Source organism: Taudactylus pleione, unplaced genomic scaffold (assembly GCF_031769625.1).
Source record: "Taudactylus pleione unplaced genomic scaffold, aTauple2 ptg000004l, whole genome shotgun sequence".
NCBI lineage: Eukaryota > Metazoa > Chordata > Amphibia > Anura > Myobatrachidae > Taudactylus > Taudactylus pleione.
Genome location: NW_028284407.1, coordinates 1520088 through 1545000, shown reverse-complemented (window position 1 = coordinate 1545000; position 24913 = coordinate 1520088). Strand labels below are relative to the sequence as shown.

The following is a 24913-nucleotide window of genomic DNA, read 5'->3' as shown; positions in this document are numbered from 1 at the left end:
GTCAGACTCTCATCGGCTGCTGCTGCTCCCACTGCAGGAGCCATCTTCCGGCTCCCGCAGTGCGTAATGGGAGAGACGTCATGAGTAATGACGTCTCTCCCATGCAAAGCGGCCGGAGGAGCTGATAGCGTCGGGACCAGGAGCGGGAGTTTCTTTTTTTTTTTTTAGTAAGTCTCTCTCTACTGGGGGGGGACTACTGGGGGCACTGCCAGGGGGGGATTACTATGGGGGCACCACCAGGGGGGGATTACTACTGGGGGCACTACCAGGGGGGTGGGTTACTACTGGGGCACTACAATGGGGGGGACTACTACTACTGGGGGCACTACAAGGGGGGGGACTACTACTACTGGGGGAACTATTACTACTGGGGGCACTACAAAGGGGGGGACTACTACTACTGGGGGCACTACAAAGGGGGGGACTACTACTACTGGGGGCACTACAAAGGGGGGGACTACTGCTACTGGGGGCACTACAAGGGGGGGACTACTACTACTGGGGGCACTACAAGGGAGGACTACTACTACTGGGGGCACTAGAAGGGGGGCTACTACTGGGGGCACTACAAGGGGTACTACTACTACTGGGGGCACTACAAGGGGGGGACTACTAATAGGGGCACTACAAGGGGAGGGGACTACTACTAGGGGCACTGCATAGGGGGGAGGGGACTACTACTAGGGGCACTACATAGAGGGAGGGGACTACTACTGGGGGCACTGCATCGAGGGACCACTGCTGGGTGCTCTATATAAAGGGCAATACTGGGGGTACTGCATAGGGGGGAGACTACAACTGGGGCCACTATTTAAGGGGCATTGCATAAGGGTTACCACTATTGGGGGCACTGCATGGGGGGTGGACTACTACTGGGGGCACTATATAAGGGGCACTGCACAGGGGGGACCACTACTGGGGGCACTATATAAGGGGCTTACTACTGGGGGCACAAGGGGCACTGCATAGGGGGGATCATACTGGGGGCACTACTGGAGGCCTGCATAAGGGTGTTCTCTCCTGTGGCACATGGGGGCACTGCATATGGGCACTACGACAGGGGGCTGCCCCTAATCTTTATTTTTACCTTACATTAATCCCATATGGACCCGCCTCCTCCCTGAAACATTTGAGGGGGGGGGCGCTGTAACACGCACGTTCTTCGGGCACCCTGGCTACACGCTACTCCTCTGCCAGGGCCACCTGCATGCATTTGCCCCACCAGGCTAAAAGTTGTCAGCCAGCCCCTGGCTCCGATGCTTTTGAAATGACAAATAGGGACACCCATAGGTAATAATCCACCTCTTACTTCCTCTTAGTTCAAAAATAGTGTGACACAGTTATAGGACTCCATTCCCACTTTCCTGTTCATTTGGGCGCATGGGAAATGAGGCATTGTCAGACAATGATTTTATTTATTAGTCATTTATATAGTGCCAGAAACAACACCATAACTGTGGGTCCTGGCGCCAGCATGACGTTGTGTCTAGGTAAGACGGGACCACATATCTCTGGGAATGACAACAATGCCCGGGGGGGCTGTAACGGCATGGATGATTACGCCTGCAGCGTCCTAAGGACACTTCGAGTGGTACTGCTGCAGAGATTCTAACTGGAGGGTGTCATTTCTAGCACCCTGCTAGCCAGATGCAGGGACCACGGGTGAGTGGCGGTGCCGCCCACAGGGCTCTGCGCAGTGGCAGCACTCACACACCCCTGATTACGGCCCTAACCGGCATATTCTATTGCGCTTCACAAATGGGACAATGCTTAGTTTTAGGCTTTCTCTTTCCCGGGTTTAGAAGCAACGTTTCCTCTCGTGTGCAAGTGTACGGCTGCACACCATTTGTCTGACGACCATACACACATCTAAAGGTTCTGCACTGTTGTCATTAGTCATTATTTACATATTTGCATATAGTGGCAGGTATGCAGTCAGAGCCTATCCAATTAGGTGCAGGGTTTCCCACATGGGGAAAATTTTGGGGTTTCACGCCCAGAGCTATTTAATTATACTACATTTTCTCCGCACAGTAAACCCTCATGCAATGAGCGGTAACCTATAGGGTTAAATGTATTGGTTTCCCTGCATGTTAAACCCAAGAGGGAGCTTTTTATTGAACACACACTGAACCGTGCACCTGCTGGGTAACCTGGAACATATGACCTGCTGGGAAGTCTGGAAACTGTGAGTTATTTGCAGTCACATATATCAGTGCGTCTTGCAGGGACCTCAATCACCAACTTCTGTGTTATTTCATTATTCACTTTACCTCGCATTGTTTACTCCAAACATGCCTAGAGGCCGGCCTCGAGGACATCGACATTGTGGAACCCTTACAGGTTGTCCAGAGAGTGCGGTTCAAAAATCTTACAGTCGAGAATATTATCGTCACAACCAACGTATAACAAGATCAACTGATACGCTGCTTGCATTCTTCATGACATATTCGTCACAATACTACTCTTTGGGTCCTATGGACGTGCAATGTGTGAACTGTGGTGCCCTACACTTCCTGGTAGAGGACATTAACGGCCATTTTATAGACTGCTATCACAATGGAAAGGTTTTGTTGGCCAATGTGGTTGTTCCACCATATTTAGCAGAACTCTTTATGACAAATACCCTCAAATTACGGCCTCATTATCTCCATAATATCCTCAGTAACTAATATCCATAATATCCTCCATAACTAAGGTGGTTACCACCGGGATTCCCTAGTATGTTCTATATTAGACATGTATTACCTATATAATACATGTCTAGCAATACTGGTATCTCTCTGCAATATATGGAATAATTGGGAGGGTAATTGCAATATACTGTATGGATGGAAACTGAAAGATGCCCACACTACACATTTATTATCTAATGCACCCTCCTATTCCTAATTTTTAATAGTAAATGTACATAGCTATATACTTAACATAGCTATATACTATAGCTATACTGTATACTTAGGTTAAAAATATAGGGCCTGATACAGAGCATCTTTGGACGCAGCAGCAATGCTAAAACATGGAAGCATCTTGTGTAATAGGCGCCTTCTTCCGGCTTCTGTGATCTGCTACTGAGTCCGAGGACTAGTGATGTGTGGTGAGGTAATTGGCTGGGGAGGCACTGGCTAGTATCAGAGCCTGATTTACAGATACATATATGTACCAGAAGGTTCATGTGGGCATTATACATAGGTGCAGCAGTATACATGTATAGTGCTGGACATTTGGTGAGTTTTGATCAACGAAGATATTTATAATATTTTCTTTAAATATTCCTTATCATTTTTATAGTAAAAACTCTGGAGTATACCTAAGTATGACCGGACAGGCTCTGCCTCACCTGACTTATGTGACCATCAACCATCTCAGTAACCCTCAGGTTACTCAGGATGGCCAATGTTTTCACGCAGCCGGGGCCAGTGAGTCTGTGTCAAAAGATACAGAAACTGGCCTCGGCACAGCCTGAAAATGTGCCGCTGTTTTCTGGGATGCCTTCCCTGCCCACAAACAGCGCTTAGGGGCACCGTGAGCGACGTCGCAATGACAGATCCTGGACATGCGCTGATCGCAAACCATCGGGTTTGCTAATCAGGCCTATAGCTGCTGGATCCTCAAATTGCCTTTGTCCAGCCCATAATGATTTTTTAAAATCTGATCATGTTCTGTTATCTTACTGTATATATTATCCAATGTCATGGAAAAACATGCTCATTCCCAAATCAGTATCTTTTACATCATAACAAAGTGTGTTTGATATATCACATCCCTTTATGCAATTAAATTAAGTTAAATTCGACAAAGAAAAAAAACAGAAAAAAAACCCAACAACAAAAAACTCGACCGTGACCATAACACAGTCAGTCAGGTCCTCGAGAGCTCCTGATTGGTTGTCTCTTATCAAGTAGATAGGACACAGCCACTGGTTGGCTATTTGGCTATTAATTAGCCACCGGACAGATTTTTTTTCTTTTTAAATTGTTGAGTTGAAAGGGGTGTAGTTCAAATCCCGACAGCAGAAGCCCGGCAGAGGTGAAGATCCCGATCGCTAATAAGGTAAGTATAACGTAAGCAAAGTATAACTAACCCTATTTTCCCCCCTAACCCTCCCTTAGGGATCCCTAACCCTAACCTCGCCCCCTAAGTGCCTAACCCTAACCCCCCCTCTAAGTGCCTAAACCTAACCCCCCCCTTCCCCGCAGCCAAACCCTAAGTTTCCCGGGGGGGTGCCTAACCCTAACCTCCCCCCGGGGGTGCCTAACCCTAAGGCTTACCTTCGATCGGTATGCCGGGCGTTGGGCTCCCAATGTAGGTCTAATGACAGGCGTCGGGATTTCGACGCCTGTCATTAGTACCTTGCTGGGATTAGACAGTCGGGAAGCCGGCGGTCGGTATTTAGATCGTCAGCTTCCTGACTACATTCCATTGAAAGGGCTTCTAGTAGCAGTGGGTTCATTTGTTTTTTTTTTATATTTTTCAATTTCCATTTCTAGCAGTATAGGGAGGACAATATCGGGATTTGTGGGTCCTTGGGAAGGGGGCCCCACCCACTCTCAACAGACCAGAAATTTGTGGCATTACAATATGAGGGGGTGGGGCCTAATGATGGAAAGCCCCAGGCCCCTCCCCTTCCAGCAGATAGCTGCATCTCTCTTCCAGGCATGTCCCGGAGGAGAGAATACAGAAGTCGGAAAGGTGCAAAGTTACGTGCTCCTTTTTGCTCTGCTCCCAACTGTCAATCAGCCCCTCTGCCTTCTCCTTCAGAGATCATCATTTCTGGAGCAACCAACCTGAGCGCCATCTTTTATTTGGTGGTTGCTCATCTATAACACCTTCCGTCTGTTACCATCTCACAACAATTGTAATTGATATCTACAGAACATACTTGAAAAGAGAAAGCGCTAAATGTATTTCCTGGTAAAGCACTTTATAAATAAATAATAAGCACATGTTCATCTCAGTCCCTTATCTATTGCACAGACAGCATAGCTGGAGAATACATGTGTATTTCTATCATTCCTTGCCATCGGTAAATAATTAAAGCCTGACCCTGGACTGCACTCTACAACTCTACATTACGCTGCAGATACTAGAAGTGCTGATATACTTGGTAACTGATGTTAACCCCCTGTTTACAGAGAAAGCAGATTGGTAACTATGAGTAATGGAGAAACCCCTGAATTACTACTATGAGGAATGGAGAAACCCCTAAATTACTCCACTATTATTCCCCTGCAAGTTACTGGACTTTGCTCCTGCACACAACTGCACACAGTTGCTCTTACGGAGCAGGACCTGCACTCTGAACGCAGCAGTACTGTAGGTCACTTAGTAATCCTGCCACCCAGCCGAAAGCACAGGGTTACAAAATGGTGATGGCCAGGTTGGACAATGGGCCTGATTCAGCAGCGATTACATGTGTATAAGCTGTACTGCATGTGCGCTGGTTGGCACTGCAATTACGCACACACAGGGAAATCCATCGCAGAGTGAGTGACAGGCTGTGAGCGTTTGGGGGTGGAGATGGGGGAGTGGTCAGAGAAACGCAGGCGTGCCTGGCCGTGTAAACGCCGTTGCTTGGGCATACATAAATTAGCCACTGTGATGGTATACGCAGCATGAGAGCCCTCTGTATGCAAGGAGACTTGCAGTGTCTGCGGCTGGTTAGAGCTGGTGTGTGACTGGCCGATGTGTGTCGATGGTACCGATGTTTAGACAGGTACGTGATGTCGTACACATGTGAGAAGGCAGCAGTGGGCATCCCTATGCTGGCTGTGCTTTGGCAGGCATTAGCATATTTTCGCAGCTGATTTCCATGCAAAATCGCAGCTGTGATCACTGCTGAATCAGTGCAATGTCTGGAAATTAGGCGCATGATATGATCAGCCGGATCTCTCCTGATCTCTGCTATATATTCAATTATATATTGTACAAATGTCATAATAATATATGCACTTATTCATAAGTCGCATCATACATTTTATATGTATAATAAAGAGTCAGATTTATATATATATATATATATATATATATATATATATATATATATATATAATGCACAAATGGTCCGGCTCTCCCTATTACAAATGGAACAACACCGGGTGCCCGCACGAATAGATAAATGTATACTTCTCCAATGGTGCAGCACTCCACCAGCGGCATGTATGGCAACGTTTCAGTGCCTGGCTTTAATGGTGTGGCACTTTCATCAGACAAAGATTAAAACAAATCATCTTACCTTAAATACAGACGAACACCATGAGCAAGCTGCAGGCGGACGCAGGATCTCCCACCCGGCCAGCGGCGCAGTGAGTATGACGTCATCCTAACCGACGGACAAAGCGTCATCATTGTGCACCCCATCACCATGGCAACATAGTACATAACATGTTGCTGTAAACAGCATAAACATTAGTATAAATGAAAATAAATACTAACTATAAAAAACATGGCTTTGATATCACATAGAGCACATATACACAACCCGTATGTTCAAAGACACATGTTGAAAATTATGTTATATACCCATCAAAGCTATTACGGATGTTATAATATAGACTGGTTATTTTTTATACCCTTAAATCACTATAGAGTAATTTAGAAGTGAGGAAAGACAGGGGGAAAAAAGGAGAAAACCAGGGGAGAGAAATATACAACTTCATCTATGATGTAATGTGGCAGTATAAACGGCACCAAATGTAAACTAGATATATTAGATATAGACCAATGATGGATACAGTAGCAGATAATTTGCAAAAAGCTGAATGACAGAATGCCAAGGGACCATGGCTAATCCTATCTAATAACTGTACAAAACTATTAAGGCCTAAATGGTCATTTAACCCTTTAGGTGACAATGGGGCCTATTATTCAACACTAAAATAACGTTTTTAAGGACATTTTCCTTAAATAACGTTATTTTGGTATTCATGAACAGACTTAGCACAGGATATATCACAGATATCTCCTTGCTAAGTTCCCCTGCGTTAATTTCCACACTCCCCATACATTAGTATGGGGATGTGGAAATTGTGGTATTCATTAAATTCCGAAAATTATGAATTTTCGGAATTTGATGCAGTTGCTATTCGCCACTGTGAGGTGGGGAATAGCAGAATCGACTTACCTGTATCCGCGTGTGCAGGTCCTCCGACGAGTCCCTCCGGCGCTCTGCTCCGTCCACAGGCTCCGGAGGCTGGTCGGACATGTGTGCTCCCCAGCAGAGCACAAGAAAGTTTAGACAAAAAAAAATAATTTTTTTTTCTTTTTCTAATCTGTCATGTGGTCTGCTGGGAAACCACATGACAGACCAGCAGGACGGAGCCGGAGGCTGGTGCGCGGACAGGTAAGTCGGGGGGGGGGGGGGGGAGATGAGCGGAGGGGGGAGGGGGGTTGGGGGGGTACACAAACTTAACGCATCTGTAGGCAGTGCTGGTTTTACAGATGTAACAGCGCATGCGCAGCGCTGTTTCCAGATGCGATAAGGTAGTGTAGGCAGGGAAAAGAATCTATTTCCCGAAAAGCTGTCATCGCAAAAATGACAGCTTTTCGGAATAGATAGTTATGGAGAGGTGGAATGATGAATTCCACCTATAATTAGGTAGAACTCCATGCGAGTTCTAAACCTAATTATCTCTAGAGAATTTTTAGGTTTAATGAATAGGCCCCAATGTACTTAATCTAAAGATCCCTTCGGATTCACGTTGCAATAATTTGAGAGGACGGTTACCACCTCTGATGGAATATGGAATGTGGTCGATCATACGATAACGTAGGGAGGCTAGAGAGTGGGGAATCTTACAGAAATGTCTGGCCGCAGGCTGGTCACTATCTCCGCTATTTAAAGCTGCTCTTATTGCTGACCTGTGTGCCGCCATCCTCTCTTTAAAAGTACGCTCAGTCTTCCCTATGTATGAGAGTCCACAAGGAGAAATTATTTGGTATACAATAAATCTAGAGTTACAAGTGAGCCGGTGCCTAATTTTGAATTTATTACCAGTGTGTGGATGATAGAATTTATCTCCTGGTATTAAATATCTGCACGTTGTGTACAAGCACTTTCCACGGCCCAATTTAGTAGTTAAAAAGTTAACATTAGTTTTTTTACGATTGCTAATATCAGCTTTAACTAGTATATCCCTCATATTGCGTGGCCGGGTATAACATGCCATAAGCCTAGTGTCTCGTAATTTTAAGTCGTTATCCGACTGGATAATAGGCCACAATTTTTTAGCTGTCTGATGTATATTATTACTAATGGGACAAAATTCAGTAACCCATGGAATAAATTCAGATTTTTCTTTTTTGGTTTTTGTATTTAATAGTGACCTCCTATCCATTTTTAGTGCCTTATATTTTGCTTGTTGGAGTAACTCACGATCATATACTCTCAATAAAAATCTGTCAATAAGGTCATTGATTTGTTGTTCAATTAATTTAGGGTCAGATGTAATGCATGTAATGCGAAGAATTTGTGAATAGGGCAGGTCGCATTTCAACGATGGTGGATGAAAACTTGACATATGTAATAAGTTATTGCAGTCCGTTTGTTTGGTAAATCTATCAAACCATTGACCAAACTAATTTTTACACCAATTTTACGCTACCTATATTGAAGATGCAAAATAATGTTGTATTTTTAAAGTTTAAAAATACAACAGTCTTTTGCATCTTCAATATAGGTGGTGTGCTGGTCTCTGTTTTTTGGTCCTAGTTAGGACTGAAGTGTAATGCACCGGGACACTGATGCATTACAGGTGAACTCCAGGCTTGACGTCAACCAGCCACAGAACGTGTATAATTCATGAGTGTCCCGGTTTAAAGGGATAGTATGGTAAGCCTATATATAATTATATATGTATGTACATATAATAAATCAGTGGTTCTCAAATTCGGCCCTCAGAACCCCACACAGTTTACATTTTCCAGGTAACCTGGCAGGTGCATAGGTGTATTCATTACTCATTGACATAATTTATAAGATCCACAGGTGGAGCTAATTATTTCACCTGTGATTCTGTGAGGAGACCTGGAAAACATGCACTGTTTGGGGTCCTGAGGACAGAGTTTGAGTACCTGTGTAATAGATGTTACATATTATATTGCTGATAAGATTAAGTATCTATGCCAGCTGTAATCAGAATGGCGGCGGTCGAAATGCCGACTACCAGAATCCACCCCCCCTCCCCCCCGGGAGGGTAATATTTAGGCTAAGGGATGCGGGGGTTAGGCACCAACGGGGGGAGGTTAGGGTTAGGCAGTCCCCCGGGAGGGTTAAGTTTAGGGTGCGGGCAGGGGGGGATAGGGTTAGGCACCCCCCCCCCGAGTTTTAGGGTTAGGTAGGCCCAAGGGAGGATTAGGGTTAGGGGTTGGAGAGGGGAGGGTTAAATATACTTACCAGCCGGCGTCGGGATTATAATGTGTCGGGCTTCCAGGGTCGGGATTTGAACCGACGGCCTTTAAGTCTCCCAATCCAGCTACAGTACATGCAACATATAACATGAGTAATAATTGCCCACTATTGTTGGCATACTTGCTAACTCTCCCTGATTGTCAGGGAGACTCCCTGAAATATTTGCAATCTCCCAGACTCCCTGAAAAGTATAATAATCTCCCTGATTGCACCTTACCCCATTATATAGCTGTTATATACTTGGAAAAATAAGAAATCAGAGAGATGTACACTCAAATTATATAATCAGTGCCATTTCCCTGTATTAGTTATAAGGCATAATGATCCCTAAGGCTACATGCATTTTCATATAAGGTTTCTCGTGGCCACTTACATGGAACCACTTGTAAAACACAATAAATGATGAGCAAGCCCTGAAATATATCAGTGTATTGTCATCAACAAGTAAATCTTATACCGCTTTTATACCTAAATTCTGGGTCTGACCCAGAGGTTGGAACAGGGGGCCTGATTCAGAGCCGGACGCTCTGAAAGAGCGTTCGCTCTGAATCAGGGTGTTTTTTTTATTTTGGAGCGGCCTCCTGGCCGCTCGCATAGCTGTGGGCGACTTCCATCGGGCTTGCGACGAGACCCTTGTGGTATGGTCTCGTGGTCGCAAACCCCAGAGAGCTTTTGGCTCTAACAGAGCCGGAAGCTCTCCAATGACATCACTTGTGAGGTCAGTGGGGCCGCCCTCAAACGGCAAGCGTTCCGTCTGGAATGCCTCCGATTGGCCGGCCACCACCCCAGCCCGCCCACCAAACGGGGCGACCTGTCACTCACCATCGACAGTTCGCCCCCTTTGGTGCGAGACCCGGAGCGACGGAGCACCCGTCGCTAGCTAGGTCTCGCGCATGCGCATGACGGAGCCGGCTCCGTCGTGTGCATGCCCAGTGGGCAAACATCGACCCGGTTGCGAGCACTCAGCGCTTGCGACCGGGTCTGAATCAGGCCCAGGGTTCCAATCCAGATAAGGCCCGGAACTTCCCCGGCGCCGACCCAGGATATTCTGGAGTTGGTGCCATTCAAACCGGAGCCGGCTCTTCCGGCATTGAAGTGGACGCTTGGAGATGACATCATCTCCAAGCGCCACCGAAGCCAGCCAATCGGCAGGCATGCGGCACGATCCGAGTCATCGTGATCCAGATCGCACCGTTTACACTGCAGGGTTTCACGGGTTGTTCCCGTGTTAAACCCTGCAAGTTACCTGGGTTGGATTGCCGGGTCACTCAACCTGGGAATCCAACCCTGTTTCCTTTTACACCAAGAACCAAACCGGGTTAACCCTGCAATAACCCGGGTTTTAGCTCTGGTGTAAAAGGGGTTTTACTAACAGCTTTGGGGCTCATTTACATTTGGATGTAAATCAAATTATGTACACGTTCACCTTACCACCTTCTCAGGTGCTGCTTTCACAATCTCCCTGAAATGCTTTTTCAAAAGTAGGCAATTATGGTGTATGGTCAGCTTGCAGATTAGTAGAGTGATGGTGATGTCAGCATTTCATGAGGCCAGTTCCAATCTTCACATGATTCACTAATAATTTCCTCTACAACTATTTCCTTTATACACCAAACATGAAATGACCCGTCCCACACATCAAGTACATACACATTATACATGTCTTAAAATATACCTTCGTATGAATATACTACACATAGAATATTTTAAGTGAACTATTTGCAACAGCAGTGTGTATGGAGTAACCACTTTACAAAACAAACGCTACAAAAAATTTATCTATAACAAGATTATAGGTTGGGTTGAGCAGGTGAGATACAGTCACGTGAACCCTAAAATACCAGATGTCATTGAACAGGTAACATTCACTATTGTTATGCATCATTACTATGTTATGGGACATTTAAGGTCTTTGATCTAGTTTCCTCAGCTTTATTTTGCGAGGGCTGTTTGAAGACTGTACTTAATAAGAATAATACATTATATAATGTATCACAGCAATGAGGTCATGGGTTCAATCCCCACCATGGCCGTAACTGTGTGGAGTTTGTATATTCTCCCTGTGCTTGCGTGGGTTTCCTCCGGGTACTCCGGTTTCCTCCCACTCTCCAAAAATATACTGGTAGGCCAATTGGTTCCCCACAAAAATTAACCCTATTGTGTCTGTGTGTGCATGTGGTAGGGAATATAGAGTGTAAGCTCCACTGGGGCAGGGACTGATGTGAATGGCCAAATATTCTCTGTAAAACGCTGCGGAATATGTGTGCGCTATATAAATAACTGGTAATAAATAAAAATAAATAATAATATAATGATATAGTGCACAGGTTCTCAAACTCAGTCCTTAGGACCCCAAACAGTGCATGTTTTCCATGCCTCCTCACAGAATGACAAGTGAAATAATGAGCTTCACCTGTGGATCTTATAAAATGTGTCAGTGAGTAATGAATACACCTGTGCACCTGCTGGGGGACCTGGAAAACGTGAACTGCGTGGGGTCCTGAGGACAGAGTTTGAGAACCACTGATATAGGGGTCTATTTATCATCACTTCATTATCACAAAAGCAGGTGAAAATGCACTTCACCTACAATTGTAAAAATTAAGTTATCGGGCAGGTGAAGCAGGAGATATCACAGCTATCTCCAAATTACCTTCCTCTTACGGAATGGCCCGCTGTTCCCATACACTAGTATGGGGACAGAATTCGTCAATCTCCGAAAATATAATATTTTCGGAGCTTGACTGTGGGAGCATTCGCCGTCTTCAGATGGTGAATGCACCTGCTCCTTCCCTATGGGAAGGAGGTCTGGGTTGCGATGAGGGATAGTGTTATAATGCTATGTGGTTATGGTGGTTTTGTTACCATGATAAGATAAAATGTGATTAAAAGGTGTAACTGTTATTAACTACTAGCTAGAAAACCCGGCATTGCCCAGGTTGTAGAATGGACCTTGAATCCATCTGCAGCCTTCATTTTTTATATTGTCCTCGCCTATAACCCCATTCCATTGATCATTAAAAGGACGCCACTGTTTGCTAGCATGAGTTTAGCCCTGAAAAGGACCTATCTATTATATAGAGTATTTAGACACGGTTACCTCAACACTGAGGTATAAACAATGTTGTATGAGCAATTTTGCTGCAATACCTGAGAAGGCAACTGCAATTGCAATCTGCTTTTGGCTATGAAATTTGGCGAAGATTAGTTTTAGGAGGAATGTTTTTTTTCTGTTCCCTCTGGAGCATCTAGAAAGTCAATACTTATGCTGCATACACACGGGACGATTTTCCTGAATGATAACGATATTGTTGAACGATATATCGTTCATATCGTTAATTTTTAGGCAGTGAGTGATCAACCAACAACCAACGATGCGCGTTCCCGCATGGACGATAAAGCTATCTTTCAAGTTGTTGGTGGTACAGATCGTCCCGTGTGTATGCACCTATACATGCATATACATGGTCAGATTTTTCTTCAGATCTGAACGATAACGATTTTAAAAATCGTTCATATCTGAAGGAAAATCTGACATATCTGACATTTTTGTCAGATGAACGATGCGCATTCCGACTTGTCAGATAACAATATCTGACATCTGATGTGTTTGCAGTCAGATTTGGACGATTCCATTCATTTTAATGCAGTCAAAAATCATTCGTAGTTCAAATCGTTGGTCAAATTGTTCAGATCGTTCATCTGACAAATCTGACCGTGTGTATGCACCTTTACAGTTTTTCTTGTTACCATAGAACGAAGTCTGTTTTTGATTTGACACCAGGCTTGGAAGCCCTAGCTGATGCAGACTCTTTGCCTACCATCTGCTCAATTTTGTCCTCCAAGCAGAGGAGAGCTTGATTGAACATTGCAGTGTATTGTAACCTTAGCTCAGGTTTCGTTCGACTTGCTTCATAATGAATGTCTTCACTCATATTTTCTATAAAGTCAAGCACAGGTTGACTTAGTAACAATCAGTGCAGGTGCAGTGTGACAATTGATCCTCTCACTGCTCTTTCGTTGGAGCTCTGCCTGCCCCCTAATCGTACATAACAGCCTGTGCCTTCAGATCAGTGCAGTTTAAGGCACTGGAGACATCCTGAGTGAACTTGCGTAAACAAAAAATTTAAATCAGAGATTCCACGATCTACTTGATCTGCACCATGTAGACCTCCATGGCCATGATGACCTTCAAACACAGCCAAAAACCTAATCCTCATCAAACTACAGCACCATTCCAAATTTGGTGGAGCTAGGTACAAAACTCTGGCCGTGCATAAAGGACAAACACACACACACAATCTCACTTATTATATAGATATCTGCTAATGTGAGGTTTCCGGAATTCATGGGGCGCTGCACAGTATGATGGCCGCCTGTTAGTTTTAGCTCAGTTTGTTTGCTCTATATCTTAAATAAGTTATGGATCTGAGATCCGTTTCTACATTTCATGCTCCCTCAAACTGCCCAGATTGTCTCCCCTCCGGCCCTCCCTCCTCTGTAATCATCTTCTGTCACCTCCACTTTCCTGTCAGACTGATTACATTCACTTCTCACCTCTTTAATTCCCTCCCCTATCTACCCTGTGATCGGCTCTTTGCCCCTCCCCTCTCCTTTCTTATTGGCTTCTGTCACCACCCCTCTCTGATTGGCTCTTTGACCCTCTTCTTTTCTTATTGGCAGGTATGAGTTTAAAAAAAAAAATCACTGCTTTGCTATATAAAGTAATGAGGTGTTCCTAGGCATGACCACACAGTGTTATTTGAAAGGTCTTTTAAAAAATACTGTATTAGGAGACCTGATATAATAATAATGGTGGTAGACAGAACATGATTAGTAGTACTCACAGTAATATAGGTGCAATGTATATTTGTGAAGTAGGAGCATAGCTGAGAAGGGAGCTTCCCATAGGTGTCCCCACTCCAGTGAAAGCTGCTTGGGGCACTAGTTGCAGTAATAAGCTGTGCACCCTGTGATATCTCACTCTAGCACATGTATTCTGTCAGTTTAAGTTAAATGATCAGAGTATATAATACAATCTCCTCTATTGACTAATAACAATTATTCAAAGGAGATAAAAGTCACATCCTAGGTGCTATACATAAATAAAGCAGGGCCAAAGGAGATACCATTTAATATCAGATAGTGCATCACCGAAGCATTCTATTCCTCCAATGGGACCTCAGTGCCAAGTGTGATACTGTCACTGTTTGCTGTTTTTCTCTTCATTTCAGTATTCCCCCACAGGCTGGCAACACCCCGCTGGCACAGTTGAGTACAGGGGGTCACTACGACATGCACTTTCTCCAGGCGCCATGGTTCCACACTACTCCTCTGAGGAAGAGTACATTAGTATAATCAGGCAAGCAGAACCATAGTCAAACTCAAATCTAAATCAATGAATCATTCAAACTTGTGTATAGTCAGAAATAATCATTAATTTAAACAATACATGCCAACATTTCACAGTTGTCGGGCTTCTCGGCGGGGGGCGGGTTGCAACGAAAAGGGGGCGTGGCCCGGCGATGATGAACATTTTGGGGCGGAGCATGGGGGTGTGGCAGCGCGATCGCATCATCGCGGCTCCGCCCTTTCTTCACAATGCCGTTTTTAAAGGCATTGTGAGGCAGGGGGCGGGGCTGTGATGACGTGATTCAGCGCGAATCGCGTCACTGGCCCCTCCGCTGCCGGGATTTTTATGGTGAGTGCAGGGGGGACGGGGGACGGGTCGCTGGTGCCCGGGAGACTTGCCTGCCTTCCCGGGAGGTCTGGAGCGGCACCCGATTTTCGGGAGGCTCCTGACCAAATCGGTAGGGTAGGCAAGTATGATTTAAACCACTTTGGGATAAATTTGGGATACATTTTCACCTACATGAATGATCCATCTTAACCCCCCCCCCCTCCCTCCCCTCATATTAACCGCATGTTAAACTGGATTGGAAAAGCCTGTTGTGCATTTTTAAATCTACCCAAGAACTCAATGTTTTAGAAAAGGGGAAAAATCTGTTATAAGCTGTGTTTACAAGAAATCATTCTGTGCATTGTTATTGCTTATAGGACAACGTTATCTATTTCTGGTCCATATTTTTAAGAGGAATGAAAAGATTGAAATACACAGGAAAAAGCATTTGTCTGCTCAGGCCCTATAACAACAGCAGGCTGTAATGTGTACTCAGTCTGGTACTCAACTGTAAGTGGTTCACTTTGATCTCTTCCTGCTATTGTCTCTTAAGTTATGTAGAAAGAGCAACTTTTAAAGTCTTTTCATCAAGATAATATATATTTTCCACGTATCCTGCTCACCAGGTGAGTGAATCCTGCACACCTGGTACTGAGGAGGGGAGTGCATGCAGACTAGTGCTGGGATATCAATGATTTGCTTCTTATTCCTAGAGACATATTTTTAAACACAGTATATTAATTTTACATTGCTTGTAAATGTTCTGGAGAAGCGCGATCTTCTTTATCCAAACCTTCAAACTTTGGGGATCGGTATGAAATATGTCCGGCGGTTCAAATCACGACGCTGGAAAACCGGCCAGTGAAGATGACGTCATCTCCAAGCGCCACTGAAGCCGGACCAATCGGCCGGCTAGCAGCGCACTCCAGGTCATCGTGACCCGTAGTGCGCTGTTCTCACAGCATGGTTTCATGGGCTACGCCCGTGTTAAACCCTGCTATTTACCTGGGTTGGATTGCCGGGTCACTCGCAATCCAACCCAACTCTCTCCCCTTTTACACCAGGGAGCTGCCCAGGTTAACCCTTCAAAAACCTGGGTTTAGCTCCGGTATAAAAGGGGTATTAGTTTGGTCTGAGCAGTGCATGTCTACATTCCATTGTTTGGTGATGCATCCACCTATTAGAAGTGAGCCTGTATTTTTACGGCAGTGGAAAAGTCTGAAGAGGCGCATTGCGCAAAAGTGTAAACTCACTTCTAAGTCTAACCTCCTACCAGTTACTGTAACTACCACCCCTTTCATTCAAAATTTCCAGTTTTGCCTTTTGAATGGCACAGATTATTAATATTATATAAGGGGGCATTGGACTATTTTTTTTACATGTAACACTTTTGTACATTATATTTTTTTCGCAATGGGCGATGCACCCACAATGCATTTAAGTGCAATAGGAAGGCACAAAATCCATTACACTTAGGGTCATATTCAAGTAGCTGCGATAAGTCCGTTTCTGCAGAAAAGTTTCGCCGGTGACTTCATTTCATCATGCAAAAAGTTTCCTGCGTATTCAATTCCGAAGACTTTTCGCCGGTGCGGAAACTCATTGCAATGAGACCTGCGAAAAATTTTCACCTATGAATAGGTGTCGGAGAAAAGTGCAGAATTGGGGTTTTTGGGGTGCAAAGCTGCGGGAGCCTCCCTGATTTTGAAAACTTCACTTTAGTAAGGTAAAAATATGCTTGCACCCATTTTCATGTACCCCAAATTTGCTGGGACTACTTCTTTTCTGCCAAAATACCTGCTAAATGCTATTTTTCACCACTTATGCAAAGACGCTAAATAGCAGCTATTGAGAGCATTAAAGTACCCCAAATACCTTCAGCAGGGCCACTCGGTGGTAACTAGAGTGATCCCCAATGTCAATGCATCTTTTGGGGGGGGTGTCAGGCTGATTTCCCAAATCTGAAAGTACTTTTTGCATGTTAGAATTTCGCCGGGTCCCGTTATCGCCAATTTCTAATTGAATACGGGGAAAAGCGGGGACGAGCGCGATGCTTTTCCGCATTGAAAACCAGCAAAGTCGCCGAAAAGTCCTGCATGCGAAAAAAACTTTTCGCTTGGAATTGAATATGCCCCTATGTGTTATGACTTCCATTTAGCAAAAAATAGCTCATCCCAACGGCCTTATCTGGTTTTAGTAACAGTCTCTGCAAAATCAAATGTCATTTTTGTATTGCTCTGCAAAACATGAATGCTCCAAACCTAGCAAGGCATGCCCTTGCTCTTAATGGGATGCTGGCACTCAGAATGCCTGCGCTGGAATCCCGACACCAGTCAGAATCCCGTGGCTGGCATCCCGATGGTAAGTAGTGGGGTTAAGAGGAGGGTTAGAGTTAGGGGGAGGGGTTAGACATATAGGGAGGGTTAGGCACTGGGGGAGCGTTAGGTTAAGGCACTAGGGAGGGAGGGTAGGTTTTGGGTGCGGGGATGGAGGGTTATGGTTAGGATACTTACCAGACAGGTGTTGGTTTCCTAACCCTTTTTTTAGGGATGCGGTGTCCCGAGCGCTGGCATCCCGTACCCAATCTCTCTGCCCAACTCAAGGATGGGGAACCTCAGGCCCGGGTGCCGTATAAGGGCCCCGGAATCATTTGGTCTGGCCCTTGGAGCTTTTTTCTGCTATCCTCACCTGGCTAGCAGGGGGCCTAGAATGACACCCTGCAGTCAGAATCTATGCAGCAGTGCCGCCTGGAGCGTCCTTAGGACACTTCAGATGGTCACTCCGCTGCATTTACAGCTCCCAGGATACTCCGGGCATTGCCGTAATCACCACAATTGTGGCCCCTGTGTGTCGTCACACGGAGGGAGCGTGGCCTGCACCAGGCCCACAGATAATTTTATATATATCAAAATGGCCCTCAGCAGAAAAAAGGTTCCCCACCCCTGCAATAAATGATTATACATATTAAAATTAGATTTACAAAATAAAATGTACCTCTCAAGAATAACAAACAATTCTATAAATGAGAAGAGGTTTCCATCTTTGAACACTCCAGGAAATATGTTCCATTTTGGATGAGAAAAAACATCCTGTCTACGTAATTGTGTGATAAACTCCCTTATCCCGGGACTCTTTCATTCACATGTAATAAACAACTGGACAAGAATCTACACTAGTTTACTAAACATATTAGAGATTGTGAGATGGCAGATAAAAAAAACCTTGTAACAGTTGTCTTTAAATATCTCTAAAATTGTAATCAGCAATTCTACATAGAAAAACACATATGTTCTTGATAATATTTAAATATATACAGTATGGCAATTCAGTCCAGTGGCCAATCACTCATTTGGTATAGCCCTAATTGGCAGTCTATAATTGCTCCCTTAGGCCAATATTTACTGACTTAGGGCCAGGGGTGTATCTATAATGGGTGCAGGGTGTGCGGGGAACACGGGCCCCTGGGTCCAGGGGGGCCCCGCACCGCACACCCTGCACCCATAGAATTATTTACCTCTCCGGAGTCCCACGTCGGCGCAGGGGTCCGGCGCAGTAAAAACGACTGGAAAATGGCCACCACGGGCATTTTCCAGTCATTTGCGCATGCGCAGTTCAGGGAAAATGGCCGCTGCGGCCATTTTCCCGGTGACCAGCGCATCCTCTATAGACTCTGGGCACACTCTAGTGCCCATAGTCTATAACTCCGGCGCTGGCCGCGCACAACTCAATGCGCTGCCAGCGCCTCCGGACAGAGAGGAGGGGACCCGTGTCGGAGACTGCACACGGGCCCCCTCCTCTCTAGAAACGCCCCTGCTTAGGGCGGTATTCAATTAGTTTCGCACCAGCGATAAGATTCCGCCTGCCGGACTTTTCACAAACTTTGCGTCCTTTGGCCGCAGAAACTTATCGGGCGCATCCCCGCTATTCGCCCTATTCAATTCCAAAAGATGCAAAAATGGTGACACGCGAAGTCAGAACAGGCGGAAAGTGGTATCAGAGTCGGGGAAATCAGCCAGAACCCCCCAAAAAGATGCACTAACATTGGGAATCAATGTAGTAGTGCCCGATTAGTCCTAATTAAATTGTTTGGGGTACTTAAGCTCGTACAATTGCCTCTAATTAGCGTCTTTGCACAAGTAGTGAAGAATAGCATTAAGCAGTTTTTTTTTGTAAAAATAAGTAGTCCTGTCAAATTTGGGGTACATGACAGTGGGTGCAAGCATATTTTAAAGTTGCTAAAGTGAAGTTTTAAAAAAAACGTAAAAAACGCACCTGCAATAAAAAAAAACCCTCACCCATACTTGCAGACCCCTCAAAAGTCTATTTCGCTAGTTTTTAAGTTAGAACCCCCACTTTGTACTTTTTCGCCCCCAAAATGAAAGTACTTTTTTGGGGTGTTCCTCCCTTTTTTTTATGCAGTTATCCTTAGGGGGGCTGTCTTAAGGGTTCTGAGTGGTTTCCCCACCATTGCACCCCAAAATAAAAAAATGAACTTCTCTTCTCCTGCTATTCAGAAGCGAATCTTTTTTGCCTATTACATTGCATTGTGTTTCCGCGTACGCGAAAAGTGTTTGGAATTGAATACGGAGATAAGTGTCCAACTGGCGAAAAGTTGCAATCGGCACAAATTTTTGGCGGATCTCGGTTTTTTCGCTTCTAATTGAATACGGGCCTTAGTGTAAGTCCCAATATCAACGGCCCGAGTGATATAAAGTTATCTATTAATTGAAAAGTTGTGATCACAGGGCCTGATTCAGAGCCGGACGCTCTGACAGAGCGCTCGCTCTGAATCAGGGCCGGCCTTCTTGTTTTTTAGATTGGCCTCCTGGCCGCTCGCATAGCTGTAGGTGACCACCCACAGCTATAGTGAGCGGCCAGGAAGATGGTCGTGATGGTCAAGACCATCGCGACTATCGGGCTTGCGACGAGACCCTTGTGGTAGGGTCTCGTTGCCGCAAGCCCCAGAGAGATTTTGTCTCTCACAGAGCCAAAATCTCTCCCACTGACATCACTCGTGATGTCAGTGGGGCCGCCCCCAAATGGAGGCGTTCACATGGGAACGCCTCTGTTTGGGTAGCCACTCCCCCGGCCCGCCCACCAAAGGGGGCGTGCTGTCACTCAACATCGACAGCACGCCCCCTTTAGTACGAGGCCCGGAGCGACGGTTTGCCCGTCGCTATCCGGGTCTCGTGCATGCGCACGACGGAGCCGGCTCCATCGTGCGCATGCGCACTGGGCCGCCATCGACCCGCTTGCGAGCGGGTCTGAATCAGGCCCACAGTTAGATGGAGAAAAAGAAACGTTGTTGCATATCTTTAGATAGTATTGATCTGGAAATACTCTGGATATTTACCAGGTCATGGAGAGACCCACATCCTCGAAGGGTCTTATCGCAGTTTATGCTAGTCGTCAGTGTACCTTTCCTCCTCTGTCCACAGCCTCTAAACAGCCAGTCACGGAAAAGGACCCAACAATTGGGAGGATCTCGCTGCGGCTGGAGCCTAGTCTGCTCAGCGTAATCTGCCTCTTTCTCCCTCTCCTTGCAAGCTCCAGACAGAGGACTTTGTAAGCAGGAAAGACCGTGTGCAACTGAGCTCCTTCCAATGTTACTGGTCACTAAATCGCCAGGTAAGTAATGGCTCGGTCACAGGTGCTTACACCGGGGGTCTCTGACGTGTTTCGCCCCTAAGCAGGGGGGGCTTTTTCAAAGAGTATATTCACATATAAATATTGATAGTACATTCTTCCATCTTTCATATTATTAGTATTTTTCTATATTTATATTACCTAAACATACAGTATATTGTGCTGTACAGTGACATGTGACATAAAATATGTGTCGCGGAGGAGGAGGGACTCGCTTGTGGGCCCCCCTGGACAAAGGGGATTGTATGCACCGCACAACTTATGCCTATGGTGCCACAGAGGAGGAGGAGGGATCCACTTGCCAGCACAAGGTTAACATACTCTGGGGGCAGGGTGTGTGGTGTAGGGTCCCCCCTGGACCCAGGGGTTCGTCTGCACTGTGCACCCTGCGTCCATTATAATTTCACCTATGGTGCCGTGGAGGAGGAGGGACCCCCTTGCCAGCACAAGGTTAATATACACTGGGTGCAGGGTGTGTGGAGTAGGCCCCCCGGGACCCAGGGGTCCGTCTGCACTGCACACCCTGCATCCATTATAATTACACCTATGGTGCCGTGGAGGAGGGACCCGCTTGCCAGCACAAGGTTAATATACTCTGGGTGCAGGGTGTGGTGTAGGCCCCCTGGACCCAGGGGTCCGTCTGCACTGCACACCCTGCATCCATTATAATCACACCTATGGTGCCGCGGAGGAGGGACCCGCTTGCCAGCACAAGGTTAATATACTCTTGGTGCAGGGTGTGCGTCCCTTTGGACCCAGGGGCTTGTATGCACCCTGATCCCATTATAAATATGCATATGGAGTGGGGGGAGACAGTGAAAGGTAGGGACATAAAAACTGAAAGTTGTGTCAGTATCTGCTGCAACCAAGGCCGTGGAGATCACCAAAGGAGAAGCATAGCCGCCGTACGGTGATCCATTCATAGGAGCGTGCAAAGAAGGCGCTAGTCCTGCGGCTTTGGCCATTCAACTTTAGAGGATTGGGGAAGCCATTAGGGAGCAGAATGCCATTCCCCAACAGATGACCAGCTAGTGCAGTTGAGCTCAATGAGTCCAGCGGATGGTCAAACGGTTAGTCTAGTAGAATCTCCAAACATTGTTTTTGTTGGGATGGCACTTCTGCAATACATTGTAATTTTGTATTGGTTTCACAATTAACTTTTGATTTGAAGAAAAATATGTTGTTGATTGGAAGGGGTATATTTACTAAAAGCCGATTATAATCGATTTAAACTTGATCAACATCGATGTTGGGTTTCTGGGGCTAAATCACACATTTACTAACAGTCAATTTTTGATTTGGTTTTTTAAGTATTAGCAAATGTGTGATTTAGGAACACAACATCGATTTTGATCGATTTTAAATCAAATCGATTAAAATGGACCTTTAGTAAATATACCCCAAAGTGTAGCCATCACTATGAGGTTCCTGTATTCAACCCATATAATTATAATCACAAATACCCAATTCCTGTTGTGACATTGCTTTACTCCAGAATTTATTCAAAACCATTTATTAATTTCATTTTATAAACCTTATTCCAGCCAACATAACATTGTAAGCAGTAACTAAAACAAACCTTAATAGAGAAATCTACACTTTTAACAAGTTAGCTCTATTTTTAAGAAATGTATATCTATTTCTGACAGCTGATATAACAGGATACACAGTACGGTCTACGTTATTCTTGTCATGTGTCTAGATTTATTGCACATCAGCAGGACAGCGTTATAACTTTGCAATGACCATGTGTTTTTTGTCACAAATATCACCTTGTGATGGGCGTCCAACAACTGCTGCACATTCCGGCTGACTAGCAGCTGTTGCACGCAGATTCCTTCATTCTTTCATTGCAATGATAAGTTAAAACCTCTTTCTATTTATTTAGCATAATAAAATACTAAGGTCAAGGTGTAACTTTGTCATACAATCAGCACTTTTCCCTAATAAGTATTGAATTTACTTTACATATCCAAAGATTAAGCTTAAAATGTTGATGTAGATCTATTTGTGCCCAATAAAAATGTGACTCTTGCCCTTGAAAAGGCAGCTCATGGGGTGTTCACGTATAAGTTTAGTGGTATAAGGCTGTGGAGACAGAAAACTACCCCTTGCACACATAAACCCCTGGCTTTAACCTGGCTCGGACCCAGGACACTGAGCCCGGGTCAAAGCCGGGGTTTTCTGTACTTACCGCCGTTCACACATTGGTGATAGACCCAGGTTATTTGCGGGTCACCACCCTTCACACTGGACCTGGGTCTTCCGTCAGGCAGTGGATGCTTGGAGATGATGTCATCTCCAAGTGCCACTGAGCCGGCCAATCAGCCTTTTAAGCATGAGCCGGGTCATCACAACCCCAGTTATGTCATTCACACTACAAGTAACCCAGGTTGGACTCAGGAATAACCCCGCTTCCGATCAGGGTCATGGACTCGTCGCTGGATTGGCCCCTTTCACACATAGTCTAGACTAGGGGTGGGCAATAAGCGGCCCCCCAGCTTTTGTAGAACTATACATCCCAGCATGCTCTGCCACAGTTTTTCTATTTGGCCATGCTAAAACTGTTGCAAGGCATGCTGGGATTTGTAGTTCAACAACAGCTGGAGGGCTGCTTATTGCCCACCCTTGGTCTAGATCCAGGTTGGTGAGAGTGCACCGGCAAAAACTTGGGTATATAGGCTATGTGTGAAAGGGGTATGAGAGATGTGTCCAGTTCTGACTTACACCTTCTTTAAGGTACACCTTATAGCTGGCATATCTTCATGTTTGTGCTAGACACATTAATACACGATGTACAGTTGCACATATTTTGCGTTATATGCCACTGGAAATACAGTCTCAGAAAGCGCACAACACGTCCTGCATGTATGCAAAAGTCACATTTCTAAATCTAAAGATAAATTGTACCCCGAGCTTGGAACGGTTATGCTTAAAAACCAACGCATCCAACATAAATACTCTCTTTATCAGAACATCTTGACAAGTGTGAGGAGAACGCACATTATTCAGGTCTGATTTTAAACATCAAGGGCCTGATTCAGAATTGGCAGCAAAATGGGCATAAATTGCTCCAAAGAAAAATGACCACTAAAAAAGCGCATATATTCGCAACTATGCCCAGCTGTACACTTCTCAGGACGCAGCCGTATCTGCAGGGGCAGTATATGCACCTCGTCATCAGCAGTGCACACCAGCAAGGCTGCGTTCAGAAATTGTGGGCCCCGGGTCTGACAAAATAGGCAGGGCCCCCCAGCCCCCATTATACAGAGCACATCTAGAAAATGGAGGCATAGTATAAATAGCTGGAGCCAGTGGAGTTGACCATCTTACAGAAAGCACCTCACAACACCCCCCCTTCAGTAATCTCCTCACAGCAACCCTCCCCCAACCCACCAAAGACACAGGGGTCTATGTACTAAGCAGTGATAAGAGACAGAGCGAAAAGTGATAAGAAAGTGATAAGGTGCCAGCCAATCAGCTCCCCCAACTGTCATTTTTCAAACACAGCCTGTGAGATGGCGTTGGGAGCTGATTGGCTGGCACCTTATCACTTACTTATCACTTTTCACTCTGTCTCTTATTACTGCTTAGTACATAGACCCCACAGACACCAAAGACAACTCTGCATATTCATCAATGTGCCCCCTCACCTCCTGGTTTGTATAGACATCATCATGCCCCCCTCCTAGTGTGTATAAGCATCACTGTGCTCCCTCCACTCTGTATATCCATCAATGTGCTTCCCTTCACCTCCTAGTCTGCATAGATATAATTGTGCCCCCCTCCTAGTATGTATAGACATCAATGTGCCCCCGTCCTATCCAAGTGGGTAAATACATTATTGTAGTTTTCTTCCTGTCCCAGTAGATAACTTACCTGCTCTTTTCTCTCCTCTCGGCAGCTCGGCTCCTCCTTCAATGTCAATCTCTGTCTGCAGCAGTGGTTCCCTCTGCTGTCTCCACTAACTGACAGCCATCAGCCACCCTACCCTGAGCTCTGATGATCCTCCGTTATAGACAGCTGCAGCTCCTCCCACATACTTAGGATACTGTAGTTATAGGATTGTATACTGGTAAAATAAATTAGACACGAGCTGCTGTTGTGCTTTAGCAATGGGTATCAACCAATTCATGCCGCGCAGTCTGCAGAGCTGCCAGTCACCGCCTGATTAGTTC

The 24913-nt window shown here is 45.4% G+C and overlaps 1 protein-coding gene across 2 annotated transcripts in view; it reads right to left on the bottom strand.

The window, feature by feature from the left end:
- Nucleotides 1-24702, bottom strand: part of GAD1 (glutamate decarboxylase 1) — a 167564-nt gene extending 142862 nt beyond the window's left edge. The window contains exon 1 of one of the 2 annotated variants that reach the window (XM_088469590.1): nt 24615-24702. The gene's annotated coding sequence lies outside the window, so the exon portion shown is untranslated. The remainder of the gene's footprint in view (nt 1-24614) is intronic. The other variant, XM_088469513.1, reaches the window with a different exon arrangement.
- Nucleotides 24703-24913: the final 211 nt, after the last annotated feature.